General features: G+C 36.2%; 1 protein-coding gene across 3 annotated transcripts in view; it reads right to left on the bottom strand.

Annotated features, from left to right (window-relative positions):
• LOC133530113 (A disintegrin and metalloproteinase with thrombospondin motifs like) overlaps nt 1–21,481 on the bottom strand; it is a 229,442-nt gene extending 207,961 nt beyond the window's left edge. For 2 of the 3 annotated variants that reach the window (XM_061867949.1, XM_061867952.1), the window contains exon 1: nt 21,302–21,480. The gene's annotated coding sequence lies outside the window, so the exon portion shown is untranslated. Of the gene's footprint in view, nt 1–21,301 lie in introns of all 3 variants that reach the window. The other variant, XM_061867953.1, reaches the window with a different exon arrangement.
• Between the last annotated feature and the right edge of the window lie 446 nt (nt 21,482–21,927).

Genomic DNA, 21,927 nt, shown 5'->3' on the forward strand with positions numbered 1-21,927 from the left:
TATTTCTTTGCCCTACAGCCCAAAAAGGTTGAAATAATTTGGCGTATAAAATATACTATAGTTCGTTTTTTTAGCATTAGAAAAAGGTAACCAATATCGGCATGTCATTTTATTGAAAAACGTTTTTTTTTAATCAGTAACCATTACTAATGAAAGCAAAATAATGTTAAACATCGTATATGGTTTATAATTGTTACACATTTGACGTGACCTATTTTTCAAGATTTCAATTTTTTTCATTTTTTCAATTGTTTTTCAGTAAAAAGACATTTCAATATCGCTTTCCTTCTTTCTAATGCAAAAAACGGACTATACAATCAGCATTGCTCGTGCGCTTCAATGTATACGTACAATGATCTTATTTTTTTTTTTTTATACTAAGCATTTTAATTTTGTTAGATAAATACGCAAAAAAACTATTCACGAAACATAAGAATAAAGGGGTGTCACTTTGTAACTTAATTGCCTAAACCATCAATCCTGATATAATTTTGAGCTGTACATTCACGTCTGAAAACATCGACACGATCGAAGCGGCAAAAATATGTTAACACGACTTTATGGCCCATATATTAGGGTAGTGTATACATATTTTTTGGCACTTGGTCCGTATCGATCACAGTATCGATATTTTCAGACGTGATCGTACAAAGAAATTGAGCATTTGTTTCACCGACGATCTTAACTTTTAGGTATATAAAAGACAAATTACCACCGAAACACATGACCCAAATGCAAATTATTGATTTAATTTGACGACCGGTCTGGCCTAGTACCCCTACGACGCCGATGGTCCCGGGTTCAAATCCTGGTAAGGGCATTTATTCGTGTGATGAGCATGGATATTTGTTCCTGAGTCATGGGTGTTTTTTTATGTATTTAAGTATTTATAAATGTTTATATAAATTAAAATGTTTAAATTGTATTTGTTATTATTGGTTTTATCTCGGATCTTTGTATAGTTAAATATGTTTTGTAGTTCGCAGTGCCTTAGTAGTAATACTGTAATGCTGTGTAACTAATTTGAATAATAAAATAAAATAATAAATAATAAAATAATATATTATATATATCGTTGTCTATACCCTCAACACAAGCCTTATTGAGCTTACTGTGGGACTTAGTCAATTTGTGTAATAATGTCCATTAATTTTTATTTATTTATAATTGACCTAATAGTTATTTTTAGAATGTATTCTCAGCGTTGCACAACTGCGCATATTTTACTAAAACTATTTAATAAAACCTTCAACTCCAATTCTTTGCTCACTAACTTATTGCATCTGATATTTCCTTTACTAAATTAACCTAGCGTCTAGTCGCTTGAACCATTATAAGTGAAACTATAGTTTTTTGTCTTGATTTAATTTAAAAATGGAGACGGTGGCCTTTACCCGAAGGGGGTCCACACAGATGGTACATAATAAGGGTTCTTAAAATTCAAGGGCCGAAGTTACAAAATGAGACGAAGTTTAGTTAAGTATTTAAAGACAGACCCGAGAATTATAAGTCCTAATATGCACACAATTTTTTTTCTAAAACAGCAGCAAACACCTAAAATGATAAATGAAATACAAGAGTATTTTAATTTGATTTGTAGATCATAGGCTAGAAGTTAGCATTAAAAAAATACAATATTTTATTTTATTTTATTACAAGGAGATAAAACAGAAGCAAACAAGTTAAGAACAATATAGCCAGTGTATACGTAACTAGTACAGTATAGATTATGATGTTTCCTTAAACATATCTCACTGAGAACAGTTGCACAATATTTGTACAAATATCCATTAGATGACTGCTAAGCAGTTATGTTAAAAAATGATTCTATTGACAAGCCCCGGCTCACCCCACGCGCCGCGCTTCTTATGTTGATTTAAATATCACGCCCAATCATTTAAGTGACAAAAAGAAGTGCTGGAGCATTTAATTGTTATAAAAACTATATCAACTGCGATTAATCGGACATCACAATATACTAGTCTGTAGGCTATTTGAATAATAGCGTGATTACAAACGCCTACCGAGGACAGGAGATGTTGTTAAAACGTGTGTCTCAATTTAAAGAAACTTGAAACACTTCTACGATACCGCAGAACTTTTGGGGCTTCCGCTAGCTGGCGCGGGCGTACGGAGCGGGCACACGCACGCGGGTGCCATTGTACATAGGTAAAATACGCCGCGCCAGTTAGCGTTGCTCATACTAATTTTTGTTAACTCGTTCAACCGCTCCTTGCATCCGCGCCAGCTACTAAGTTTTTTGAAGCGTTATTTAAGGTTATCTAAGAATTACTGATTTAAAAAATATGAAAAAATAATTTATGAACTTAATGACCTAATGAACATATGAAGTTATGCTTAGAAAACACTCAAGTCCGAAATAAAAGGAACAAGTTTCAAAAAACCCCAATGATTCGAGCCCTTACTAACACTACCGATTACAAATTATTCTTAAGGGGCCGACTGATTACCAGTTCGCCGCACAATATCGGCCTGTTATTTATCCGCGATTGTCAGCTTTTGCGAATAACTGACCCCGATTTCGTCCGGCGAACTGGTAATCAGTGGGTTCCTTTACAAAAATAATCGACCCGTGCCGCCGTGGCCCGGGTGGCCCAGCGGTCTAGGCGTCTAACGCGAATGCAGAGGACGCTGGTATGTACGATTCAAAATTTCAAACCACTCACTTGCCTTGGTCACTTTTTCTTTCATGTATGACATCCATTACAGTTTCAGTTTTGAATGATTCACGGTTAGTTTCACTAGACTTAAATCGACCGGGATATAAAACAATATAAAAGGTAATCACGGTTTATATTCCGGTCGATTCAAGTCTATTCCAGTTTATTCCTACAGAGGTTATATTACACTGGTTTACTCAAACTCTGCCAATGAGCATGAGAATAGCCAGGCCCTTAAATCTACAAGATTAACAGTCGTGTTTGAGGCTATCGTGTATGCAAATGCGTGGACCAATATCGACAAGTTACCGCATACTTGTGGTTAATACGGCGCTGGCATTTCTTTGACATAATCTACATGTGTATTTGTCAGTACTCAGTAATTATATTAAGCGTCTTGTTTCACAATGTCCAAGTAAAGTCCTGAATAAGCTCGAAGCCTGAATATGACGAATAAAGTCATCGTTGGCGTTTCCCAATCTTCAAATAAGCTTAACTGGTAGATACAGTGCTAAGTTTTGTAGGAAGCTTTATCTGGCAGTTAATTTATTTGTTAATTAGATAATAGATATCTAATACTTTACTTGGACATTGTGAAACAGGCCCTAAATTAGTGTAGGTATAGCTATAGTTGGTATCTAATATTAAATAGAGTAAACGTTTAGTAGACGTAGAGGAAGCGGTGGTAGCCGGTGGCCGCGGGTTCAAATCCTGGCTCGTACTAATGACTTTTTCAAAACTTATGTACGAAATATCATCATCATATCATAATATTTAATACTAGCTTTTTGGTGATGGAAAAAAAATCGTGAGAAAACCTGCGAAGAAATTCAAAGGTGTATTTGAAGTCCCCAACCCCCATTGGGCCAGTGTGGAGACTAACCCAAGCCCTCTGGCGCATGAGAGGAGGCCTGTGCCTAGCAGTGGGACGTACATAGGACGGAATTTCATCCAGCCTTGCTTACACACCTAAAGCAACCTTATTTTGTTTTTAAACGTCATTTCGTGACACGTCGTCTTTACTTGGAATTCAACCATCAAATAGTAGTAGATTCGTAATTTGTTTTTAGCTGAACAAATTGACTACATTTTTTTATTGCAAGTTTGAGAAAAACACTTTACAAATCTCGGCGAGAGTCGGGGTTGCCGGCCCGCGTATCCCTATCCGTCTATATCTACTTGGCCTGGCCTTCAACCCTTCGTTTCATGGCCCTGATAAATAATAAATAAATGAATAATAGTGCATTACTATACATGCACTTTTATTCATTTATTTATTATTTGACCCGTGGTAGTTGCAATGACTATGTAACATCAAACTAGTTTTTACCGATCTTTTTTATATGCTTGTTTGCTAATCATACTTTCAAGGTTAAAACGTCGATTTCGTACAAGATGACTTGTCGCATATGTCGTTTTGTTAATAAAATAATGACAGGTCATTACTATCATAGTCTCAAGTGTTAAAGTCACCTTAATGACTTTGACGAAACCGCAATGCCACAGAAAACAGAAAGCAGTAGTCCATCGTATAAAGTAAAGATTATATACAGCGCAGCATACATAGTTAGAGTTTGTCTAACCTAGCTTTCCACCAGAAAAAAAAATAGGTAATATTTTCTTTATAAAATCACATTAATTGCCACATTTCCATTGCCACATTTTAACATTGATAATGCCAAGCAGAGTTAGCATAGTCTGACTCTACAAGTCGACTCATACAGCTGCTGCAGATGAAGATTCCTTTGTCGCTGACCATCAGTACGAGATTTGCTTGTATCTTTACGCGAATAACCTGTTAAAGCGTCTTTATGACAAGCGACAAAGCGGGACTTTTTGCCGGCCATGGACACAAAAAAGCAATCACTCTCAAATGATGTGTAAATTAGGAAATTTTCAAACCATCTTGTAATAACTGGCTGTTATATTATTATGTCAAACCTCTCTTATAATGTTGTGTGGTTAAACGTTTTAGGCATTAGTATAATGTAAACTTTGCAAACATGATAAACCTAAAGTGTAACTGGCATATGAATTGCTTAAACGATTTTCTACTGTCATGAATCATGAAGTAATGTAGAATTTATTGAATATTTTCAATATAACAGAGACAAAATAATAGGTATAAATATTGGACAATCTTACACAAATCGACCTAGTCTCACATTAGGCTCAATAAGGCTTATGGTGTCGGTAGACGAAGGTATAAATAATAGATAAATATATATAACAAATGAATATTCGTGATAAACATAAATAAATGCCCTTACCGGGATTACAACCCGGGTGTCTAGTTAAACTTCTGTCAAAAACTTTTCTGTGACAATGCCCTTTGCTTTCGTAATGATCTGAATCTCGCAAGATGCTTTATTACCTTTGTGGGCGAAAACGGTTGCAAAGTTCATGACTTTTACTGCAATTTATGATGATACGCATCAGATTTTGAAATCAGTTCGCCTGATTCGTGCGGAGCCTCGGTAGCTTAGTGGAAATGTTTTGAGCCGGTTCGTTTGCCAATGGTATTTATTTATTTATTTAAACTTCATTATACAAAAGAAAACTTATGGTCCAAAAGGCGGACTTAATGCCAAAAGGCATTCTCTACCAGTCAACCTTTAGGTAAAGCAGAGATTGTGGGCGGTGCCATTAGCTATTACTAGGTACTATTAACAAAATAACACAAAAGCTTACCTAAGATACAACATACATAAGCAACAAAATACATTAATACATAATACAAGTAATACACAATATATATATATATATATATATATATATATATATATATATATATATATATATATATATATATATATATATATAAGTTATATAAACTAAATAATAGAAACTTTAATTTATTTATTATTATTTTATCTCTGACACTTAGAGACTTTTCCATCTCTAGAGTCTGTTCGGAAAGAGAAGAGTCGTGGCATATATGGGGGCCAATACGACCCCAATGTACAGTATTAACCCCTATACATTCCACGACTCTTCTCTTTCCGAACAGACTCATAAAATAGTATTCGTTGTTTGTATTTTTTATCATATTTTTTTGTGTAATTCGACATTTAGAGACTGTATGTATGCCGAGAAAAGTGGCGCTGTCTTGTGTCGGAGGCCAAGTCTCATTTTGGGTCGCTGAGCCAACGGAGTAAGTACCTAAGTAAGTAAGTATACATCTCTAATACCGTATCTAATATTTAACTGATTCCATATTTGTAATTGTGTTTTGAAAATTTTTATTGCTTGTCAAAATTTGACATGTAAAAGTGGCCGTGTAACCTATTTGCTAAATACATGTTTGATATTTTTGAGCACCTTGGCCGCTCCGATATAATTAATGGCGATTGTCCATAAAAAGTGCGAGATTACGAACGTTAACGTTTTCAGTTTCTATTGAATTCTAAATAAATGTTTCTAAATGTCTGATTAACATGGCAGTGACAATTCTACATCAACGATTTAACATGACATATGTCAGATCAGTAATTTTGATTAGCTTGTGACCTAATTGCGTAATATGATTGTCTGTTAAGTTTATTTGATAACGGATAATTGATTTCAATAAAGTGACATTTCATTCCGGTTATTTAGAATATTAATTGAAAGAGCCCTTGAGAAGTATTTACAGAATTAATTTAATTTAGTGTGAACGTAGTGTATAGTACTGAATTAACAATATCATACAAGTTCAAGTGAAAATTCGTAACCAATATTTGTTTTAATGTGATATTTTCGCAAATGTATTTCAAAACGCGCGTGTGTCATTATTTACTTGTCCCCTGTCTTTTCACATCTCGGGACTCGTAATAATGACACACTTTGCACATTTGCATTGAAATATATTATTATATACGTTATTTGAGTTTTATTTGATGAATAGTAAAATAATTATTATTTACGATACAAAGGCGAAAAGTATGAAATTCGCAACGAGTGGTCATAAAAAAACAAATCGACACGAGTTGCGAATTACATATTCGCACGTTTTACAATAGACATACCCTTTAAATTTTCGCCATAGGCACGGAAAGTGCTTATTCCCGCAATAGTGCGGGAAAGTAACACCATATGTACCTACTGTAAATAAAATAAATGAATCGCAAAAATCGATCATTCCAGCTCTCAAATACGTGATTCATCTCCAAGTCAATTCAAACATATTGCCCAACATAAATATTGATTTGATAATTAAATGTCGCGTCCGCACGTGTAAATGATAATGATTAATCAGTAGATGCATGACTTCCTTGATAGATCCAGTTTAGATGTAGCTTAGTTTAATGAAGATGATACTTTAGTGATGTGAGTCACTGTATCTAGTCTAGTTATAGGATTGTAAGATTGATAAAATACATTTAAATACATTTCCTTCTATTTTTTTTACTCGTCATATTTGCTATTCAGATTCAGATTATTTTGTTTGCGATAAGTACACGTACGTACATGCCAATACAGTTATACGGGTATATACAATTATTTACACTAATTACTTAATCTAACTAAAAATAAAATGTATAAAATAATGTCAATCTTGTGGTATATGAATGTCAACTATTTCAATGTCAAAAAAAATATTGATTGAAAATATATTGATTCATCTTTTATTCTTTTTTTATATGATGTTTAGTGGGTATTTATTTATTTTCGACGATCATAATTATTCGTGTAAATTTATAATGTAATGCTATTGTGAAATAAATACAGTAAAGTCTAGTCTAAATCTAAACAAATCATTAACAATAATTCATTGGTGTTTTGTAACAAAACGGTCAATCGTCAATCAAAATTTTTTTCGCCTTTAACAATCAATCGCGATTGGATTGGATTGGAATATCAGGAGTGATCTAAATTGCAAAATGTCATGCTGAATCCAAATAAGTAGGTATTTACTTTGAGGGCATTGATATGCGTCCTAAACTCCTTAACTGTCAGAAACAAGATAAATTACCTTATACCTGTTATTATTTGATTATTAAGTATTGGAAAAAAACCCCAATTGATAACATAAAACAAACAAGCCCATAATATAAAACAAGCTATTTCTTTTTCACCACACCAACTAGTAAAGGCCCTCTTGATTGTTCAAAAACTAATGAGAGTTTATCCACATGTGGGGCAAAGTAATCAGATTTTTTTTTTCCTTATAGGCTGGTAGAATTGAATTTTGAATGCCACATTTTTTATAACGTTCATTTAAATAAATAAATAAATATAATAGGACATTATTACACAAATTGACTAAGTCCCACAGTAAGCTCAATTTGCATTTGATTTGGTTTGTTTTTTTTTGGTATTTCATAGTTAGTATTTTCCTCGCGTTGGTGTGGTGAAAAATTTTGTGTTTCACTCGGAGGCAAAGTTCGTTTAACCCTCGCAACGCTCAAGATTCCACTTCTTGAACCACAAGCGAACCACAAGTTCAATTTTGCTCGTGGCTCAATTTTGGAATCTTTCGCTTTCTCGGGTATCAATATTAGCACGAGCGGTTAAACAACAACTTTGCCCCTTTGTAAAAAACACCTATTTCATCTCAGCAGCTCGAATCAGGGTACTTGGCTGCTTAAAAAAAAGTGAGCAAAATGCGATTTTGATTATAGAATATTTCGATTTCACGAGTCTTAAAATAAGCACACCAAGAAATATCGAACTTTGCTCTCGTGTTGCACAAATAACTTTGTAGTTTTAAACATATATTGTTTCTTGTCGTAATCATTTGAAACTGCAAATACTGCAACCATTTTGGTAAAAAATGGAAAGTCGAAGGCTTGTTGTTATAATAATAAACGTATAATCGGCTGCTTGGACTAGGTTTCAAATTAATATTTGATCAAGAGCCAACCGTACTTGTGCGCGAAGGATTCCGTTTATGAAACTAAAATTCAACCACTTTATGTCGTGCCTATAGTAAACATTATCACAATTGCATACGATTTTACATAATTTAGTTTACAATTTTTTTAATGAACAGAACAAATGGGTATTATGACCATAACTTATCTTTATTCTATTTTTTAGACACTTAAATGTTCTCGAGTACATAAAAGTAAAAAATTAGTCGTTATAATACGGCACTGTGGTTTAAGGCACAACTTTAAATAAAATCGTACCTAAATGATGTGTATATCACTGCTAGAATAACTAAATATACAGGATGATTCAGGAGACGTGAGCAGGATCAAGCCTGCATATTCGGTAAATTATCAGCAACTGTTTCGTACCAGTATTTGTGTGATTAACGTTAATTAAATTTTTACTGTTAAAAAAAAAGAGTTTTATTTTATTAACGATATTTATGGTCACCCTCTTTGTTTTATCCATAATAAGTGACAAATTGAATGTCATCGGAGTGTGGTTACTTTTATAAAATCGTATCTCACTCAAGTGTGACATTTTATTTTCTTCATAATCAAAGTGCTGTCATAACGGTTAAAGAGGTTTAATCTTTGTTAATTAAGTGTTGTAGGGTGTCCATGATTGTAGATAATCAAATTTGTCCTTAAGAAAAAGTTAAATAACAGATAAAAAGCGTGATTGTTTTACTTAAATATGATGGTGAACGATTCATTAACATTTACTGATTGTGTAGGCTTAGTCCAGCTCACGTCTCATGAATCACCCTGTATTATATAGTATAACAAATACCATTACTAGTGGCTCTGTGAGCTGTAGACCTCGCATACCGCCAAGGCTACCATTAGGAAAAAAAACACCATAAATTGAATCCCCAAAAAAAATCGAATCGGTTAAAAATTGCGACATGTAGAGGAGATGATTTTTCCCGAGCTGAAACAAATATAGTCTCTAATGGAGTTTTGGAGCCTTCATAGCACGTTAAAACTAAAGAGAGCTAAGGAGTCGTTATTAACATCAAAGTTAGTCATTCTTATTCAGTAATTTTAACATATTTTACACCCTGTAATGATTTTGTGTAATGTCATCGATTATTTGAAAAGCTTTTCTTATAGAGGTAAATTGAAATATGTTCGTTTAATATATCAATTCTGCATTGGTCATTTTATCATATTTGAAAGAAATCATATATGACGGTTGGACGTGTGAAGTTTAAAGAAAGTTGATAGAGATTAAAAAAAAAATTCAAACAAATTGGAGGATACCGATATGATTGTCGTATTTGTCTACATGACAGTGTGATAATGACATTGTCAGTGTCCGTCTCTTTCATTCGCATGGTGTTAAAAAGTGACATTTATTTTATCACGTGTATAAAACCATCCATAACACGCATGCTAGCCTTTCCATGTGAAATGTTACGATATTTTGAAAACTTTTTCGTTGTATGAATAACAGGTACGGAACCCCAAAAATGTGCAAATTCAGGTTAGAGCATTGGCAAAAACACGAGTTGCGCGCAGCAGAGCGTTGGAAGTGCGCAACCGAGTTGGGAAACGGTGGAAGCCGAGCGCTTACCGCTTACTGGTCTTACTACGGCGACGGACACATGTTCGTGTAACGTTATAGATAATCTATTTTATATGGATCTTACGAGGGAAGAATAGCTTAGCCAGACCCCTCTTTGCCACTGGGCACTCTGGGCACGTGCCCGGGGCCCCCGTTTTTGAGTGCTCTAGGGCCCCCTATTCCTGAGTGCCCAAGGCCTTCGCGTGTTTAAAGACGGCCTTGAGCTTTGCGATCCTTGCGAAATAACGGTACTTTTGCTATGAAATCCCATTTCGGGAGAAAACGTTTTCCACCAAGTAAATCTTAACAAATCACTTTGATTTTGATGTCGATGGCTTCAGCATAATATATTCTCGGTTTATAGGTTTCAAATCATAGGGAATGGAAAATATTTAGGAGTGGAAAAACGTTTTCTCCTTCTGGACGATCAAGTGGAGAATACTTCCCTCTAAAAGAATGTAAATAAAACAAAAATCAGCCAAGACCACGTCGTTTGTCGGGGATAAGCTCAGGTGTAGGGTTCCGTGGTTCCCTGTCTATTACTTATTATAATATCATGTACATAACAAGCATAAGGGAGTACCTTCGCAGCGCTTTATACGTCTTTTTACTAAAATGGGAAGACTTATTGATGTTTTGAGATAAATAACTCAAAAACGGCTATTGATCATGTTCGCTACAGTTTTAATTGAAAGTCTTTATTTTATATAAGATATTTCACATTTTTAGACCCATGGTAGGTAAGTACCCTATAAATTAGTGCGCGCGAGTTGGAAGCGCCCGCGCAATAGGAAAGCCGATATCAAAAGTATTAAGTTTTTCAACGTACTTGCGGGAAAAAAACGTGTAAATTGATCAAATATACATTGTTAAAACAGTAAGTAAAAGTACAATTTAAAAAAAAAGTTTCACATATATTACCGATAGTTCAATAACTATGAAATTAGCGCAGAACTTCGATAATTAAAATGAAAAAAAAAAAACACGCGGGTTTAATATCTAGGATTATGAGCCTCATTACGAGCAAGTGTGTTGAAAATGTTTTTTCTTGTTTTTATTTTTCCTCTTTTTAGGCATGACTGATTAACATATCCATGCCAAATTGCAGCTTTCTAGCACTAACGATCACAAAGCAGACATGGCGAAACTATAAGGGTTCCTAGTTGACTACAGAACCCTAAATTTGTATGCACGTAAGCAAATTAAGGTTTATTTCTGACACGACGCGATCACGACAAACTCATTCCAGATCTAGAGCAGAGCCCAACAGGGGAAGTATCTTCACCTTACAGAAAACTGCAGCCAAATAACACTAGACCCTACTCATAGTGCCGTGTTCCTGCCGGTGAGTAAAGTTGCCATTGCCAGAGCTCAACGAGGGTGCGGGGTGGTAGGGTTGGCAACGCGCATGTAACTCCTCTGAAGTTGCAGGCGTATATAGGCTACGGAGACTGCTTACCATTAGGCGGGCCGTATGCTTGTTTGCCACCGACGTAGTATTTAAAAAAAGTCAGTACTGAATTACATTAGACGTACTCTTCTAGTGTACATTTAAGATATTACACATCAATTTACACAATTAGGTACCTACATACAGTTGCGGTTTCAGTAAAAGCGACCCGGATGCAGTTACGAGATCTTTGCTCTCCCACTTTCGTATCAATATATCGAGAATATTATTACTGAAAGCAGATGCGCTTTTAAGCATTTTATGCAATCGTGACACCATATCAGTATTGTATCCAATACTTTTTCTATGAGTCATCTAAAATAATACTTTTTTTAAACCTAAGTAGATAATGGAAATTGGTAAGTACAGTGAGCATCAAAAGTAGCGGATCAAACAAGGTTTCAAAAGTATCTGCCATTCTGTAATTGAGTTGGGAGCCCATACGTGAAAAGTACGTTTTTAGGGTTCCGTAGCCAAATGGCAAAAAACGGAACCCTTATAGATTCGTCATGTCCGTCTGTCTGTCCGATTATATCACAGCCACTTTTTTCCGAAACTATAAGAGCTATATTGTTCAAACTTAGTAAGTGGATGTATTCTATGAACCGCATTAAGATGTTCACACAAAAATAAGAAAAAAAATTATAAATTTTGGGGGTTCCCCAAACTTAGAACTGAAACTCAAAAAATCTTTTTTCATCAAACCCATACGTGTGGGGTATCTATGGATAGGTCTTCAAAAATGATATTTAGGTTCCTAATATCATTTTTTTCTAAACTGAATAGTTTGCGCGAGAGACACTTCCAAAGTGGTAAAATGTTGAACAAGATCTAGTAAGTAGATTTTTAATACGTCTTAAATGGTACGGAACCCTTCATGCGCGAGTCCGACTCGCACTTGGCCGCTTTTTTTTAAACCTAAGTAGATAATGGAAATTGGTAAGTACAGTGAGCATCAAAAGTAGCGGATCAAACAAGGTTTCAAAAGTATCTGCCATTCTGTAACAGCTTAACAAATTGTGGTGGTTATATATGTAGAATAATTAAGACGGTAAAAAATATACTTATCTATGTAAATTTTAGAGATTTATCTATATTTGGAAAAGTTATCCGGAATATCAGATACTTTTGGCGCGTTGTCTTTTCTATGGGAGCGCGGCGGCACGTGATTGGTCAATTTGACTACAGCGTATTGAAATTTATCTTATAGTTGAGTTGGGAGCCCATACGTGAAAAGTACGTTTTTTAATTTTGTAAACGGATAGATACACTTTTACTTATTAATCTTATTATCCACTAAAGTCTGTCCGTGACTTCATCTAAGTGGAATAATGATTATAATGATTGATATAAACTAACCTATGCCCTTACCTGCCTTACTGAATTTTGTATTTTGTGCTATGTCCTTAAACTACGTCCAAAAGAGAGGTATGGGCATTGTGAATGTCATCTCTCTTTGTGTGGTAGGGTACAGCACAGCGAATGTCATTCCAGATCTAGAGCAGAGCCCAACTGGGGAAGTACCTCCTTACAGAAAACCGTAGCCAAATAACACGAGAACCTACTCATAGTGTTGTGTTCCTGCCGATGAGTAAGGTTGCCAGAGTTCAACGTGGGTGCGGAGTGTTAGGGTTGGCATCGCGCATGTAACTCTTCTGGAGTTACTGGCGTCCATAGGCCACGGAGACTGCTTACCATCAGGCGGACAGTATGCTTGTTTGCCAACGACGTAGTATTAAAGAAAAATAGATAGAGTTATTTTCACATTCATAATTATTAGTATAGATTTCGCTCGCATGGCCAAGGTCATTGTTGCCATCAGTCACCTTAAAACAATAAAATTCCATCCCGGATCCTATTTCTCCATTATATTTGTGAAGATACGAGAAAATAACCTTTAAATAAGTTCAAAGGTTATTATTGTCACCCGTCAGTCTGGTTTGGCCCGGTTCGGTTGGGTAGTTATACTGGCACCGCATCTGACATATCGTCCAGTGTATGTGGCCTCTTATCAACTGACCAAAGCGAAGCTTTCAGCTTAGATAAAAGTGCTTTTGTAACCGATTTTTATGGATTTATTTTTTGGCGAGTCAGTTTTTGTTTCCTGAGCTATATTATGTCTATAACTCTCGCATCGAATGTTGGTCCTGATGACAATTCCTTAAAAGGACTTGTCTTGGTCTTCATTAAAAAAATAGATAAAATATATTATAAGCACCATCATTCGACGCGAGAGGTTTTTAGGTATTGTGGCCCCTCTACACGATGGCCCAGCGCAGGACCAGCGACATGGCCAAGCGATGGTTAAGAGCACGCACTTTGGAATAGGCCACGTGTAGATGCGTACGCACCATCGCTTTTGATGTGTGGACGAAAAACCAACACCGTGCCGCCATCTCGCCGCGCTATCGTCATAAGCCATCCAATAACCCTCTCTACACGCTGGCCCATCTTAATGGGCCAGTATGATGCGCTATCGTGTAGAGGAGCCATTACGGATCTTTAGCTCAAGTTGCATTGGTAATGAGTCGTAGTGGAAATAAAATAGTTTAGATTAGACACTTGTTACCCGTCTATTTTAAAAGTGTAGACTAGTAAAGTATTTGCTATCTATAACTAATATTTTAACATTCTAAATATTTCTAATTTTAGTAAACGCATCACATATCTATGCACAGGAACAGATATATATGCTCATCACACAAATAAATGCCCTCACCAGGATTTGAACCTGGGACCATCGGCTTCACAGTTAGGGTCACTACCCACTAGGCCAGACAGGTAGTCAAAAGAAAATAAACTGAAATATATATATTTTTATATTTGTTACACTACTCCTAATACTTATTCTAATAAAATATATGTCAACATCACATGATCCATAATGAACTACTTAATTAATAATTTATCAGCTTGCGAATTACTAGTAATCATTGATTATTGAACTATAGTCATGTAACTCTTTAATATTCATATGCTTAACCACATAATACTTTACATATATCGCTACATCGAACTATTTTATTACCCAATTTAAATATGAACACCTGCCGATACTTTTAGTTATAAAAAAAAACTATAAACATTAAAAATTCCTACAATTCAAAAAACATGTGACGGACTTTAATTGTTGAGCCATTTAGGGTTTACTTTACATTGTTAGTGAGCTAGTGATGACATCTACGAGTGGCATTCCATACTGCGTGTTTGAATGGGGTTTCAACCATCGCATGGCCATCTCGCTGCTGGCTCAGCGCTGGGCCATCGTGTAGAGGAGCCACAACCATCGCTTGGCCATCTCGCTGGCCCAGCGCTGGTCCATCGTATAGAGGAGCCACAACCATCGCATGGCCATCTCGCTGGCCCGGCGCTGGTCCATCGTGTAGAGGAGCCACAACCATCGCATGGCTATCTCGCTGGCCCAGCTCTGGTCCATCGTATAGAGGAGCCACAACCATCGCATGGCCATCTCGCTGGGCCGGCGCTGGTCCATCGTGTAGAGGAGCCACAACCATCGCATGGCCATCTCGCTGGCTCAGCGCTGGGCCATCGTGTAGAGGAGCCACAACCATCGCATGGCCATCTCGCTGGCCCAGCGCTGGTCCATCGTATAGAGGAGCCACAACCATCGCATGGCCATCTCGCTGGCCCGGCGCTGGTCCATCGTGTAGAGGAGCCACAACCATCGCATGGCCATCTCGTTGGTCTGGCGCTGAGCCATCGTGTAGAGGAGCCACAACCATCGCATGGCCATCTCGCTGGTCTAGCGGTAGGCCATCGTGTAGAGGAGCCACAACCATCGCATGGCCATCTCGTTGGTCTGGCGCTGAGCCATCGTGTAGAGGAGCCACAACCATCGCATGGCCATCTCGCTGGTCCAGCGGTGGGCCATCGTGTAGAGGAGCCATAGCAACTTTTTTATACCTAACCTGGTCCTATAGCAACTTTTTTACTAACGATTCATGTGGCATGACGGCAATCCAACTTGATTCTTAATACACACCCATTTTAACATCATAGACCACCACTTACGTAATCCGTATCACTAGACGAAATGCTTGAGAAAACATCTGACGGTCACACGTTTTTACCATGTGGACGCACAGAGGCGTAAGTGATCGCTAGTAATAAACAGCTACTACGTGAACATTTGTAATTGGGTGAATCAACTTTTTTTGTTTTGTTATCCTGTCCCGTTGTCCAAGGGACAACAGTGGCATAGTTTGTTTGAAGAGACGTTGTATGCCGTTCTATTAACATGCTTAGTAGGGGGCCCATTATGGACATTGGTTATAACGACCACAAAAACGCAAGTTTGATACATTTAAGTACCATAAAATCAGTATTTCAATGAACTTTTGTCCCCTGGACAACTAATCGTAACCATGGCAACGAGTGACGCTAAAAAGTTGATTCTCCCAATTCAAGAAGAAGAAGAAGGAATAAGAATAAGGACACTCAGAAAGACTTACAAAGATGACAATCGCAACTCTATTATTTGTCTCTCCATCAGTAGCCAACATGCCAATCGTTAACGCACCGTAGCGCAGCGTAGTCATCTCTCTCTATCACTCCTCCATATTAATGCGACGGTGTCAGTTGCGTTTCGTTCGCTACGGAGTGGCATGTTGGCTACGCGGGCAGATAGCGTTTCGTTTCGTTTCTCTGCAAACGATTGTCATCTTGTCTAGACCCCCAGGAAGTTTATTCATCTTTAGTAGAAAAAAAAATCCCAAATAAATCTGATCAACCCACAATGTAACAGCCAAAATGTTTATCCTATTTCGGTAATAAGTTCCATAGTGGCTTAGTATAGATCGTGTCATTCACGATGACGCGTTCCTGGATTCGTATTGTCATATTATTAAAGGTTAGATTTGACAAATCTGCGCGTCATCGTGGATGACACTAACTATATGACCTCACATCTTACAGATTGAATTTGCAGAGAATAGCTAAAAGTTGAAAAACACCCTGAAATCACTTTTTTGCACTATACATCCCTACAGTCATAATATGTTGAATTGTTTTTGCCTTAATACCTATGTAACTATATAATTAATCTATTTTAATGTATATTTGTTATATATAACTTCATTAATTTCTTCATACAATTTGTATTAATTAAGCATGCAATATACACATTCACCTGAAATTACGTACCATTAGATATGGCCACAATTAAGTTACCATATTTTAGCCTTATAGCCATAAACATAAAGTCCAAGATTGCTCAATTAAGTATTGCTTGTAGTACACGCCCTGACAGTTCCTGCTAATTTGCTTACTGGAGCAGAGAGTTGCTACTCGATCGACTTATTAATGAGTATAATTAGCAAATTCCTTTATCAATTAAGGGTTTTTCGATGCTTGATTACTATACCCGGCAGAAAGACCAAATATTGCAATTTTTAGGGATTCAAATAGTTATTTCGGCTTGGGTGACAATTTTACACGCGGCACGCAATGTCCTACGATTCCTCCCGTGGTGCGCATACTATTTTTCTGCTCGACGGAGCGTATGTATAAAGTTTTGCCCCTTGTATGGAGGGTTGGCCGACTTGGACGACTTGCTCCATAGAAAAAAAAATGTTTTTATGCGTCAACATTTTTTTCTTCTACGTTTTCCTAATCAGTACACGTTACCAAATACATACCTAAAACGGATCCCCGCTATTTTTGTAACAAAAATTGTTTGTGTTAAAATTTTAAGTCGTTTCTTGCTTTTCCGAAAAAAATAAACAAAAACCTAGCTGGTATGTTTTTCTAACGAAGTAACATAGGCCTTTTCCGCTGTGTCATACATCACATTATACACTTAGAACATTCTACTACTGAATAATACACAATATCACGTGTATAACATCAGGTAAAATAAAACCTCAAGTGTATACCGATATTCTCCTTTATGACATTTTTCTATTAAATGCTAATACGCTAATGAATCTTATTAGAATAATATTTATATCGTTGAAAAAAAATGTCGCTCTCTGATCGTAAAAAGTTGTCTGAGCCGGTATCCGTTTTGTTCACCTTGGTTTCAACTGTCGAAAATATCTTACAATTTTACTATTTTGTTGGCGACATGTTTTGCAAAATATGGTGATATCTAACGGCCTAGCTCAGACCAAAGCAGGAGGTCCCGGGTTCACATCCAGCGTATTTGTATGTGTGATCACATATATTTATTCCTGAGTTAGGGATGTTTTCTACTCCGCTGTTACGACTCCGCTGCTCGGTCACCTGGAGAGGATGGGAGAGGATCGTGCTGTGAGAAGAGCGTATGTGGGGCACCCGGGTGGAAAACGTCCGTCTGGGCGTCCCAGATACCGCTGGAGTGACGAAGCCCTGAAAGACCTGTCCGCCCTCGGAATACCCAACTGGCGGGAAGTGGCGCAGGATAGGGCAGAGTAGCGCTCTCTTGTGTCAGAGGCCAAGATCCTGTTTGCGTCACTGAGTCAGTGAATGTTCTATGAAGCTATTTAAGATTATTTATCTATTATATATATCGTTGTGTAGTACCCACAATACAAGTTATTGAGCTTATAATGTAAGATTGTCCCATAATACTCGTAATATCTTATGCTATGTTGATAATGTAATTAGCATGACAAAATTCTTTGATGCTCTTTTTCTATTTTCTGCAGTTTTTTGTTACAAACTAGAAATGAATTTACATTATTTGGCTAGTGAAAATAAGTAACAATATATATTCATTTTATTTCACCTGATTCACTAAAGTTATATACGCAGCATAATATTGTCTATTATATTAAATATAACTGACTATGATGCCTTAACTCTATTTTCATATAAAATAACACTAGACCCTACTCATAGTGTTGTGTTCCTGCCGGTGAGTAAGGTTGCCAGAGCTCAATGAGGGGGGCGGGTTTAGGGTCGGCAACGCGCATGTGGCTCCTCTGGAGTTGCAGGCGTACATAGGCTACGGAGACTGCTTACCATCAGGCGGGCCGTATGCTTGTTTGCCACCGACGTAGTATAAAAAAAAAGTTCAATTAATGCATTTTCATTGATTTTTTATCATTGAGTACACGAGTTGATACGAGTATTTATGAGATCTCTTCCAGGCAACTTTAAAACACTATTGTATTATAAAGTTGCAGGCACCTGCTGCGACAGCAGAGGGCGCTGGTTCGATTCCAGCCTGGGGCACAGGAGGCCTTGGTCACTTTTTCTTGGTATATGTCATTTATTTCAGTTTATAATTTATATAGTAGTAGTGGTGTTGATATGAATTTGTTCTAATACTTCTAATAACATTAAAACAACAATCAAAATATTTGTATGAGTGTTTTCACTCGTAATTGTATGAACATAAACTTATTGCAGGTAGTATATGTCATATCCTAGATAGCAAGTGAAGCATTTGAACATACCGTCTGAGTGGTCGGACCCGTCATGGTCTACATCTACAAACTGACTGTACCTATTGGGATTTTACAAGTAAAAATAATAATAAATTTACCATAATTAATGGGGAAATTTGCAATTTTTTCGATTTTGTTAGATTAATGTGTGTATCTTACACTCTAAAGTGTTTATCTCTAATATATCTATGTGTGTGTTTTAGTGGGTAGAGACACGATGATCCTGGGTTCGAATCCCGCTAAGAGCGTTTATTCGTGTGATGAGCACAAATATTCGTTCCTGCGTCATAGGTGTTTTCTATGTATTTAAGTATTTATATATTATATATACCTATCGTTGTCGAGTACCCACAATACAAGCCTTCTTGAGCTTACTGTGGGACTTAGTCAATCTGTGTAAGAATTTCCTAAAATTTATTTTGAGGAGTTTCTAAAATGGTTGCTGAGTTTCATAAACTTACACGTGTTTTTATAGGTCTTTCCTTACTTTACGATACATATATTTGTTTTAACTATAGGAGCCATAGACAACTTTATGTTTGTTTTTTAAGTATATTTATTTACTTTTAAGTATCTTTCCTGAGACGTTAAAAACATCCATATTTTAACACGTTACAGTACAAATGTTACGAAATATTAGGTGTTCATTAAAACGTTGTGCGTCAAGAGTTTCACTTCGTAACCAATATATAACCAGTATTCAGTGTTACTACACAAATCCACACCGTGTAAATTTAACAAAATTTTCAACGGAAAAGGACTTAAGCACATTGTGTTAAAGTTGAAAATGTAATGTTTGAGATCACGGTGTATTGTCAAATGTATAAAAAGTGTTTGCCATTGTTTTTGACACCATTCAGCTGTCGGCTCGAAGGTTTCGTTAAGACAAGACAAACTATTCATATAGTAGTTGGTATGTAATGTAGTTAAGGTTTTAGTTTATTTTTGGTCACATACGAATCTTATTAGAGTACAATAAGAGTAGATAATTCATTTTTGTGACAAAAAACAAAGTAACTAAAGTACAGTCAGCATTAAAATTAGCGGATAAAACTACGCTTCAAAAGTATCAACCATTCTCAAATAACATAAAAGAGATATGTCGACGACCTGTCTAGCCTAGTGGGTAGTGACCCTGCCTATGAATGGTCCTGGGTTCAAATACTGGTAAGGACATTTATTCGTGTGATGTGCACGGATATTTGTTCCAGATTTATGGATATTTTATATGTATGTAAGTATTTATAAATATATACATATTATATATATATGATTGTCTAAATATCCTCAACACAAGCCTTATTGAGCTTACTGTGGGACTTAGTCAATTTGTGTAATAATGTCATGTAATATTTATTTATTTATATGTCTCTATATACATGTAGAACAATTTCACTGTGAAAGATACTTTTGAATACGAATTGTAGAAATATGTCCCTATTTGGCAGGGTATCCGAATACTTATTAAATTAATTGCCACCCTACTTTAGGGTGGCAGCTACTTTTCGCGCGTTGTTACATACGCTACTATTGCTGCTGACTGTACCTGGTTGACTTAACTGCATCACCCTTTTGATTTTTTTATAGCAAGTGAATTTGGCCAGTTGAAAGGCAGAGTAAAAAATGGCCAGAAGCGCCATCAAAAAAACATGCATGGCGAATTGCCCTATTAATTTGTTGCCACAATATACTGGGAATACCCAGTTTTTAATATAGATCAATGTTTTTTGTATGTAAGTCGGTACTTATTTATTTAATATTAAGCACTACTATATCGTTGTTGTGTTCGTGTTAGTCTACAACATTTTGTGAAAATTATTTTACATCTTTTTTTATTCACCTGAAGAGCTCGCAGTCCAAATTTTTTATTCGTGGATTATATTATATTTGATATATTTTAATCGTGTTTTTGCAATGAGATATATTTTAACATTTTAATTAGGGTGCAGATTTTCGATACTTTCTTTTACAACCTTTGTGGCATTCTGGGTTTCTGGGTTCTGACGACAACTAAAGTAAAAATTATGAACGTGATTTTTTAAAGCTATATTTTACACACTGTAAATTTCTATAAAAAAAAAATGATTGGCCATAACTTGATTGAAAGTTGGTCGCAATAAATTGATTGAACTGAACTTTTGATTCAGTAAATCTTAATAAAAATAATGAACTTTTTTTTTACTTTTATTTATATTAAAGATTATCATCACATTTAATAAGCAGGCAGTTTACCTAACATTAATTTCCTATACCTAATAAATTCCTACATTTACTTACTGGCCAAACTAGCTAAGTCAACTTTGCAACACGCGAAATTTCACAGCTTACTTCCTACGCTTATAAAAAGTACTCACGTTTTCAAAAAAGGAATCAACAGGGCGGTCCCGGGGCACAGTACAAGTAAAGGATCACGCACATACAAGCCATACACACAAATCCATCACACGTTCGCGGCACAATTTTTCCGATGAAACTAATGCCGCGTCCGACGCGAGCGAGCGCTGGCCGACGACTGACTGAGAGAAGGGACTGCCGTTTTGAAAATGGAAGTGGAGTTTCCAGGATATTGAGATTTGAAAAATCACGTGAACTGGCCAGTGTGATGTCGCGGTCATTGTTTTTTTTAATTAAGGTTTGCTTTATCATCTTTATGTTATGTTGAGAATTTACCTTATGTTGGGAGGGAATAGTGAGCGGCGAGTGAAGGGACAGTGGTTTGGAAAATGGAAGTGGAGTTTTCAGGAGGAGTTTTGAAAAATCACGTGAACCGGCCAGTAAGAACTGGCGGCATGATGTCTTTGTCATTGTTTTATTTTTATTTTTTTATTAATGTTTTCATTGTATTCTGCAAATTTAAATTATGATGAAAGAAAAAATAATAAGCGGTGACAGGAAGGACTGTGATTTTGATAATAGAAGTAGAATTTTCAGGATATTGTTTTTTTTTTAACGTGAGAGGGTTAGTAAGAATTAGCCGGTA

This window comes from Cydia pomonella, chromosome 22 (assembly GCF_033807575.1).
Source record: "Cydia pomonella isolate Wapato2018A chromosome 22, ilCydPomo1, whole genome shotgun sequence".
NCBI classification, from domain to species: Eukaryota; Metazoa; Arthropoda; class Insecta; order Lepidoptera; family Tortricidae; genus Cydia; species Cydia pomonella.